The sequence below is a fragment of the Ranitomeya imitator genome, chromosome 1 (assembly GCF_032444005.1).
Source record: "Ranitomeya imitator isolate aRanImi1 chromosome 1, aRanImi1.pri, whole genome shotgun sequence".
Taxonomy (NCBI): domain Eukaryota; kingdom Metazoa; phylum Chordata; class Amphibia; order Anura; family Dendrobatidae; genus Ranitomeya; species Ranitomeya imitator.
This window is the reverse complement of record NC_091282.1, coordinates 1,084,955,755-1,084,966,363: the sequence shown is the minus strand read 5'-3', so window position 1 is coordinate 1,084,966,363 and position 10,609 is coordinate 1,084,955,755. Positions and strand designations below refer to the sequence as shown.

The 10,609-nt window shown below is 43.7% G+C and overlaps 1 long non-coding RNA gene across 1 annotated transcript in view; it reads right to left on the bottom strand.

The window, feature by feature from the left end:
• Positions 1–1,576: 1,576 nt before the first annotated feature.
• Positions 1,577–10,609, bottom strand: part of LOC138656910 (uncharacterized) — an 11,094-nt gene continuing 2,061 nt past the window's right edge. Inside the window, exons 2-3 of the long non-coding RNA XR_011316988.1 lie at positions 3,668–3,754; positions 1,577–1,712 (exon numbers count right to left, since the gene is read on the bottom strand). This is a non-coding gene — a long non-coding RNA (uncharacterized lncRNA). The remainder of the gene's footprint in view (positions 1,713–3,667; positions 3,755–10,609) is intronic.

Genomic DNA, 10,609 nt, shown 5'->3' with positions numbered 1-10,609 from the left:
TCGACATCGCTGTCGGTATCACTGCAGCGTCGCTGAGTGTGAAGGTACCTTAAGGCTACGTTCACATTTGCGTTGTGCGCTGCTGCGTCGGCGACGCAACGCACAACGCAAACAAGAACGCATGCAAAACGCATAGTTTTGCGACGCATGCGTCCTTTTTTTGCCAGATTTTGGACGCAAAAAAATGCGTCTTGCTGCGTCCTCTGCGCCCTAAAGCTTGCGGCAAAAAAGACAAAAAAGACGCATGCATCGCAAAACGCATGCAAACGCATGTCCATGCGCCCCCATGCTAAATATATGGGCGCATGGCGCATGTGTCGCCACGGCTGCGCCCATCGCAGCCCGGCAGAATGCTAATGTGAACGTTGCCTAATGGAGGATATAGGTGTACACTGTGGAAATCTTGAATCAATAGCCTCTATCTTGTTTGTGACCTATCATTATCTACATATGTACACAACTCCTGTGGGTTTCCATTATAAGCCAGTGGTCCTGAGATAGACATCCTGTCTTCGGCCTATGGATATGTATATTGATACACAATGCGTGCGGTGTTTGGGTGATAAACCATTGTTCTTTGAATGCACATGTTGGAGCCAGCCCAAATGGAGTTGAACCTGTCCTACACAAGAACTTTCTTCCCAAGTACGAGGATGCCATCCAAAGGAAGGTGATGATTACTGCAGCCAATGACAGTGTTCACATTGCCGGAAGACGATTGGACATTTGCCACAGAAGATACCGGAAGCAAGGGTGGAGTCATGGCTTGTATGTGGGTGTGGATGTGTATTGGTTTAATATATATGCAAGGATCAGTTATGTATCTTCTCCTTTCCCACATCCCAGTTTCCTCTACCCTCTCCTAATACCTCTTCCCTTTAATTGTACCCTTGTCCCTTAGACTTCCCTTCTGTATGTCATTGTAAATACCTTGTTTGTAATAAACCCCCTTTTTAAAGATCCAGTAGTTCTTGTTAATTAGTATTAACTGGCAGCCCAAAACTCAGCAGATTCTACACTTTCACAACATCATCAATTGTCTCTATTTTAAGATTGATTGGTGTTCCCAAAATTTGCCATTTAGCTGCCAGCAAACCAAAGGCAAACTCCACAGTTCTTCATGCCCTTGACAGTCTGTAGTTGAAAATCCTATTGGTGTGATTCAAGTCCCGACTTGAGTATGGTTTTATGAGGTTGGCACACATTTGAAACACCTCATCCCCAACAACAAATGGCATCGGTGGTCCTTCAGTGTTCGGAAATGGTCATTCAGTGTTCGGAAATGGGTTATGGCGGTGGAAAATTAAAATTATTAGTATACAAACGTTGTCCAATGTCAGAGTTTTTGAAAGTCTGTGAGTAATTTCCTCTACCAAATAAGCCAACATTAACGGCAACAAATCAACATTCAGCATCCGCAATCGCAATGAGAACAATGGAAAAGTATTTTTTATAATTGAAGTACTCGGATCCACTTCCAGCAGTTGTCAGAATCCAAATGTGTTTGACGTCCACAGCCCCCACACAGTTTGGAAAATTAAAAATTTTCTTGAATTTTTCAGCCAGAGTTCAGTTGTGGGTTGGGGAGGAAATCTGCACGCAGAACGTCACACAATGCACAGCAGGTGTCTCCAACGATCCCAGAAAGGGTGGACAGTCCAAGCCGAAATTGAATATGTAAAGATCTTAAGGTCTCTCTGGTATACAGGAATCTGTGGAAAAGTAAATGGGAATAAAAAATCAGTACATTGCTTTTATAACAAGAATATTAATGACAGGTGTTTCTTTTTCAAAATTATGTACCTTAGGGTCACCAACAGACGTTCCTCAGGTTCAGGTTTTTTTGCGTTTTTTTCGCTTTTTTTCGTGCTAAAAATGCTATAAAAACTTATTTAAAACGCATACATTATGCATTCTATCATTTAGAATGCATTCTGCATGTTTTGTGCACATAGATGCGTTTTTTTCCGCGAAAAAAACGCATCGCGGTAAAAAAATGAGCATGTTCATTATTTTTGCGGATTTTCTGCATTTTTCCCGCAATTCTATGCATTTGGGAAAAACGCACAAAAAACGCACAAAAAACGCGGTAAAAACGCATGCGGATTTCTGGCAGAAATGTCCGGTTTTTGTCAGGAAAATTTCTGCACAAAATCCTGACGTGTGCACATACCCCTAGGTCTGTCCATTAGAAACTGCACCGATCGGAAGAATGGGGAAGTTTTATCCATGACAGGACAATTACCCCATTTTAAAATGTAGCAGCAGTTCAGATGTCTGACCGCAGCTCCATTCGTTCTCTCTGGGGGCTTCCAGAAAAAAACAAGAGCAGCGATCGCAGTGAATGAATGGATCAATGGTCAAGTCAGACATACCGCTCCAGTCTAATGGGGATAAATGTTCCACATTCTGCCGACTAGGTCCCAGCAGTCAGAGCCCCCACCACCAATCAATCAATACGTTATCAGTAATCCTGTGGAGAGGTGATTACTACAAATTACTAGGATATAGGGACCAAATAATATCATATACAAGGAGAAATACCACCACACCATAACTAGACTACACATTCCACCACATAGTGACCAAATACTACCACATACAGGGGATAAATACCACCATACCGTGACCAGACCACAAATTACCACCACATAGTGACCGAATAATACCACATATAAGGGATAAATACCACCGAACTATGACCAGGCCACATATTACAACAACATGATGACTGAATACTACAATACTGATCATGAATACAAACCACAATACTAACACTGTTATTACCACCAGTGACATTATACACAAGAGCTCTGTATATGGTGTATAGTGTACAGGTAATAGTGATCACCAGTGACATTATACACAAGAGTTCTTGTATATAGTGTCGGTGTATAGGGAACAGTGATCACCAGTGACATTATACACAAGAGCTCTGTATATGTTGTATAGTGTACAGGTAATAGTGATCACCAGTGACATTATACACAAGAGTTCTTGTATATAGTGTCGGTGTATAGGGAACAGTGATCACCAGTGACATTATACACAGGAGCTCTGTATATAGTGTCAGTGTACAGATAATACAGGCATCACCAGTGACATTATACACAGAAGCTCTGTATATATTGTCAGTGTACAGATGACACAGGGATCACCAGTGACATTATACACAGGAGCTCTGTGTATAGTGTACAGGTAATAGTGATCACCAGTGACATTATTCATAGGAGTTCGGTATATGGTGTATAGTGTACAGGTAATACAGTGATCACCAGTGACATTATACACAGGAACTCTGTATATAGTGTCAGTGTACAGGTAATACAGTGATCAACAGTGGCATTATACACAGGAGCTCTGTATATAGTGTCAGTGTACAGGTAATACAGTGATCAACAGTGACAATATACACAGGAGTTCTGTATATAGTGTCGGTGTATAGGGAACAGTGATCATGAGTGACATTATACACAGGAGCTCTGTATATAGTTTTGGTGTATAGGTAACAGTGACCACAAGTGACATTATACACAGGAGATTTGTATGTAGTGTACAGGTAATACAGTGATCACCAGTGACATTATACACAGGAGCTTTGTGTATAGCAGCTCTGTATACAGTATACAGTGTATAATGTGCATGTACATGTAATACACTGACTCACCAGTGACATCTCTAGTTGAAGTCCTTCTTCACTTTTCTTCTTCAGCCAGCACAGACCACCAGAACTTCTTCCAGCCAGGACTCATCTCTGAAAAAAATAACACACAGCCATCAGAGCTTCCAGAGCACTATCCCCACTTTTTCCCTAACTTCTACACTACGTCAGATGAAGAAAAAAAGTGACATAGTGCTGCCCTGCACAGTAACAGGACCCCCCTTTTGTTCCCTCCATGGAAAACAGTTTACTAAAAAGTACATTATATTACTGTAGCAACAATGTCCCTAATTGGACCCTAAAGAAATTATGCTCCCCACTTGTCACCATAAACTAATATAGCATGTTCCTCATTCTGGCTCCCAAACAGAAATTAAGACCCTCCTCCAGGCCACCTTTATTTAATAACTAGCTGAAGAGCCCGGCGTTGCCTGGGCATAGTAAATATCTGTGGTTAGTTATAGCACGTCACTTCTCTTATTTTCCCATTACGCCTCTCATTTTCCCAATCACATCTCTCATTTTCTCCCTCACACCTCTCATTTTCTCCCTCACTCCTCTCATTCCCGCCTAACACTTGTCATTTCGACCTCACATCTGTCATTTTCCGATCACTACACTATTTTCCCTCACTCCTCTCATTTTGCACTCACACCTTTTCATTTTCACCTCACACCTCTCATTTTCACCTCAGTATATACATGTTTGTCATCTCCCTTATATATAGTATACACCTGTATGTCATCTCCTGTATATAGTATATACCTGTATGTCATCTCCCCTGTATATAGTATATACAGTGGGGCAAAAAAGTATTTAGTCAGTCAGCAATAGTGCAAGTTCCACCACTTAAAAAGATGAGAGGCGTCTGTAATTTACATCATAGGTAGACCTCAACTATGGGAGACAAACTGAGAAAAAAAAAAACAGAAAATCACATTGTCTGTTTTTTTTATCATTTTATTTGCATATTATGGTGGAAAATAAGTATTTGGTCAGAAACAAACAATCAAGATTTCTGGCTCTCACAGACCTGTAACTTTTTCTTTAAGAGTCTCCTCTTTCCTCCACTCATTACCTATAGTAATGGCACCTGTTTAAACTTGTTATCAGTATAAAAAGACACCTGTGCACACCCTCAAACAGTCTGACTCCAAACTCCACTATGGTGAAGACCAAAGAGCTGTCAAAGGACACCAGAAACAAAATTGTAGCCCTGCACCAGGCTGGGAAGACTGAATCTGCAATAGCCAACCAGCTTGGAGTGAAGAAATCAACAGTGGGAGCAATAATTAGAAAATGGAAGACATACAAGACCACTGATAATCTCCCTCGATCTGGGGCTCCACGCAAAATCCCACCCCGTGGGGTCAGAATGATCACAAGAACGGTGAGCAAAAATCCCAGAACCACGCAGGGGGACCTAGTGAATGAACTGCAGAGAGCTGGGACCAATGTAACAAGGCCTACCATAAGTAACACACTACGCCACCATGGACTCAGATCCTGCAGTGCCAGACGTGTCCCACTGCTTAAGCCAGTACATGTCCGGGCCCGTCTGAAGTTTGCTAGAGAGCATTTGGATGATCCAGAGGAGTTTTGGGAGAATGTCCTATGGTCTGATGAAACCAAACTGGAACTGTTTGGTAGAAACACAACTTGTCGTGTTTGGAGGAAAAAGAATACTGAGTTGCATCCATCAAACACCATACCTACTGTAAAGCATGGTGGTGGAAACATCATGCTTTGGGGCTGTTTCTCTGCAAAGGGGCCAGGACGACTGATCCGGGTACATGAAAGAATGAATGGGGCCATGTATCGTGAGATTTTGAGTGCAAACCTCCTTCCATCAGCAAGGGCATTGAAGATGAAACGTGGCTGGGTCTTTCAACATGACAATGATCCAAAGCACACCGCCAGGGCAACGAAGGAGTGGCTTCGTAAGAAGCATTTCAAGGTCCTGGAGTGGCCTAGCCAGTCTTCAGATCTCAACCCTATAGAAAACCTTTGGAGGGAGTTGAAAGTCCGTGTTGCCAAGCGAAAAGCCAAAAACATCACTGCTCTAGAGGAGAACTGCATGGAGGAATGGGCCAACATACCAACAACAGTGTGTGGCAACCTTGTGAAGACTTACAGAAAATGTTTGACCTCTGTCATTGCCAACAAAGGATATATTACAAAGTATTGAGATGAAATTTTGTTTCTGACTAAATACTTATTTTCCACCATAATATGCAAATAAAATGTTAAAAAAACAGACAATGTGATTTTCTGGATTTTTTTTCTCAGTTTGTCTCCCATAGTTGAGGTCTACCTATGATGTAAATTACAGACGCCTCTCATCTTTTTAAGTGGTGGAACTTGCACTATTGCTGACTGACTAAATACTTTTTTGCCCCACTGTACCTGCTGTGTGTCATCTCCCCTGTATATAGTATATACCTGTATGTCATCTCCTCCTATATATAGTATATACCTGTATGTCATCTCCTCCTATATATAGTATATACCTGTATGTCATCTCCTCCTATATATAGTATATACCTGTATGTCATCTCCTTCTATATATAGTATATACCTGCATGTCATCTCCTCCTGTATATAGTATATACCTGTGTGTCATCTCCCCTGTATATAGTATATATCTGTGTCATCTCCTCCTGTATATAGTATATACCTGTATGTCATCTTCTATATATAGCTTATATCTGTATGTCATCTCCTCCTGTATATAGTATATACCTGTAGGTTATCTGCTCCTGTATATAGTATATACCTGTGTGTCATCTCCTCCTGTATATAGTATATACCTGTATGTCATCTCCTCCTGTATATAGTATGTACCTGTATGTCATCTCCTCCTTTATATAGTATATACCTGTGTGTCATCTCCTCCTGTATATAGTATATATCTGTGTGTCATCTCCCCTGTATATAGTATATACCTGTGTGATCTCCTGTATTAGACCTCGTTAACATGTTATTTGCTCAGTATTTTTACCTCAGTATTTGTAAGATAAATTGGCAGCCTGATAAATCCCTAGCCAACAGGAAGCCCTCCCCCTGGCAGTATATATTAGCTCACACATACACATAATAGACAGGTCATGTGACTGACAGCTGCCGTATTTCCTATATGGTACATTTGTTGCTCTTGTAGTTTGTCTGCTTATTAATCAGAATTTTATTTTTGAAGGCTAATACCAGACTTGTGTGTGTTTTAGGGCGAGTTTCGTTTGTCAAGTTGTGTGTGTTGAGTTGTGTGTGGCGACATGCATGTAGCGACTTTTGTGAGATGAGTTTTGTGTGGCAACATGCGTGTAGCAACTTTTTGTGTGTCGAGTTGCATGTGACAGGTTAGTGTAGCAAGTTGTGTGCAGCACGTTTTGCGCATGGCGAGTTTTGCGCGTGGTGAGTTTTATGTCTGGTGCCTTTTGAGTATGTGCAAGTTTTGTGTGAGGCAACTTTTGCATGTGTTGCAAATTTTGTGCATATGGCAATTTTTCCGCATGTGCAAGTTTTGCGTGTGGCGAGTTTTCCATGAGGTGAGTTTTGCACTTGTGGCGAGTTTTGCGTGAGCCTATTTTTTGCATGTGGCGAGTTTTGCGTGTGGTGAGTTTTGAGCGGCGACTTTTGTGTTTCGACTTTTATGTGGCGAGGTTGGCGTATGTGTGGTGAAATGTGTGCTGAGGGTGGTATATGTGTTCAAGCACGTGGTAGTGTGTGGCGCATTTTGTGTGTGTGTTCATATCCCCGTGTGGTGAGTATCCCATATCGGGGCCCCACCTTAGCAACTGTACGGTATATACTCTTTGGCGCCATCGCTCTCACTCTTTAAGTCCCCCTTGTTCACATCTGGCAGCTGTCAATTTGCCTCCAACACTTTTCCTTTCACTTTTCCCCATTATGTAGATAGGGGAAAAATAGTTTGGTGAATTGGAAAGCGCAGAGTTAAAATTTCACCTCACAACATAGCCTATGATGCTCTCGGGGTCCAGACGTGTGACTGTGCAAAATTTTGTTTCTGTAGCTGTGACGCCTCCAACACTTTTCCTTTCACTTTTTTCCCCATTATGTAGATAGGGGCAAAATTGTTTGGTGAATTGGAAAGCGCGGGGTTAAAATTTCACCTCACAACGTAGCCTATGACGCTCTCGGGGTCCAGACGTGTGACTGTGCAAAATTTTGTGGCTGTAGCTGCGACGGTGCAGATGCCAATCCCGGACATACACACACACACATACACACACACATTCAGCTTTATATAGTAGATCTCGCTTAGCCTAGCCCCCTTTATTTTATAATATGCCCCAGCCTACCACCCTATGTCCCTTGTGCTGCCTGGCCCCCAGATATCCATCCTGCCCCCCAGCTATCCATAGTGGCCCCCATATGTCCTTTGCCCTGCCCCCCAATATATCTCTCTTGGACCCCCATATATACATTCTGATCCATTGTCCAGGCTTCCCCCCATAAATCCATCATGGCTCCCCCCATATATACATCCTGATCCCACATATATACATCCCGGCTCCCCCATACATAACTATCCTGGCCCCCCTTATACAACTATCCTGGCTCCCCCATATATAACTATCCTGGTTCCCCATATTTAACCATCCTGGCTGCCCCATATATGCCTCCTGGTCCCCCATATATATCCATCCTGGCTCCCCAATATATATCCATCCTGGCTCCTCCATATATGCATCCTGGATGTTATCTATTTTTTCTATAAAGTGGGAGGCCAGGTCATCAGCACAAATGTCTGTGATAGGGGCTTGTGCTTTTGGCCTGAGGAGGGAGTGAAAGGTTATAGGTCCTTAACATAAATTTGAAGTGTATGAAGTTTATCCTGTCTCCCCATATATGTGCATCTTGGCTCTACCATACATCCATCCTAGCTCCCCCATATATAACTATCCTGGCTCCCCCATATATATGCATCCTGGCTCCCCCATACATAACTATTCTGGTTCCCCCATATATAACCATCCTGCTGCCCCATATATGCATCCTGGTAGCCCATATACAGTTATATGAAAAAGTTTGGGCACCCCTATTAACCTTAAGCATAATATTTTATAAAAAATGTTTTTTTTTGCAACAGCTATTTCAGTTTCATATATCTAATAACTAGTGTTGAGCATTCCGATACCGCAAGTATCGGGTATCGGCCGATACTTGCGGTATCGGAATTCCGATACCGAGATCTGATACTTTTGTGGTATCGGGTATCGGTATCGGATACATAGAGATGTGTAAAATAAAGAATTAAAATAAAAAATATTGATATATTTACCTCTCCGGCGGCCCCTGGACTCAGCGCGGGTAACCGGCAGGCTTCGTTGTTCAAAATCAGCGCTTTTAGGACCTGAGAATCACGTCCCGGCTTCTGATTGGTCGCGGGCCGCCCATGTGACCGCCACGCGACCAATCACAAGCCGCGACGTCACCGCAAGCTATTAACGCGCTCATTTTTAAAAATGAGCGCGTTAATGGCTTTCAAAGACGTAGCGGCTTGTGATTGGTCGCGTGGCCGCGACCAATCACAAGCCGCGACGTCACCGCAAGCTATTAACGCGCTCATTTTTAAAAATGAGCGCGTTAATGGCTTTCAAAGACGTAGCGGGTTGTGATTGGTCGCGGCCGCGACCAATCACAAGCCGCGACGTCACCGCAAGCTATTAACGCGCTCATTTTTAAAAATGAGCGCGTTAATGGCTTTCAAAGACGTAGCGGCTTGTGATTGGTCGCGTGGCCACGACCAATCACAAGCCGCGACGTCACCGCAAGCTATTAACGCGCTCATTTTTAAAAATGAGCGCGTTAATGGCTTTCAAAGACGTAGCGGCTTGTGATTGGTCGCGTGGCCGCGACCAATCACAAGCCGCGACGTCACCGCAAGCTATTAACGCGCTCATTTTCAAAAATGAGCGCGTTAATGGCTTTCAAAGACGTAGCGGGTTGTGATTGGTCGCGGCCGCGACCAATCACAAGCCGCGACGTCACCGCAAGCTATTAACGCACTCATTTTTAAAAATGAGCGCGTTAATGGCTTTCAAAGACGTAGCGGCTTGTGATTGGTCGCGTGGCCGCGACCAATCACAAGCCGCGACGTCACCGCAAGCTATTAACGCGCTCATTTTTAAAAATGAGCGCGTTAATGGCTTTCAAAGACGTAGCGGCTTGTGATTGGTCGCGTGGCCGCGACCAATCACAAGCCGCGACGTCACCGCAAGCTATTAACGCGCTCATTTTTAAAAATGAGCGCGTTAATGGCTTTCAAAGACATAGCGGCTTGTAATTGGTCGCGGCCGCGACCAATCACAAGCCGCGACGTCACCGCAAGCTATTAACGCGCTCATTTTTAAAAATGAGCGCGTTAATGGCTTTCAAAGACGTAGCGGCTTGTGATTGGTCGCGTGGCCGCGACCAATCACAAGCCGCGACGTCACCGCAAGCTATTAACGCGCTCATTTTTAAAAATGAGCGCGTTAATGGCTTTCAAAGACGTAGCGGCTTGTGATTGGTCGCGTGGCCGCGACCAATCACAAGCCGCGACGTCACCGCAAGCTACTAACGCGCTCATTTTCAAAAATGAGCGCGTTAATGGCTTTCAAAGACGTAGCGGGTTGTGATTGGTCGCGGCCGCGACCAATCACAAGCCGCGACGTCACCGCAAGCTATTAACGCACTCATTTTTAAAAATGAGCGCGTTAATGGCTTTCAAAGACGTAGCGGCTTGTGATTGGTCGCGTGGCCGCGACCAATCACAAGCCGCGACGTCACCGCAAGCTATTAACGCGCTCATTTTTAAAAATGAGCGCGTTAATGGCTTTCAAAGACGTAGCGGCTTGTGATTGGTCGCGTGGCCGCGACCAATCACAAGCCGCGACGTCACCGCAAGCTATTAACGCGCTCATTTTTAAAAATGAGCGCGTTAAT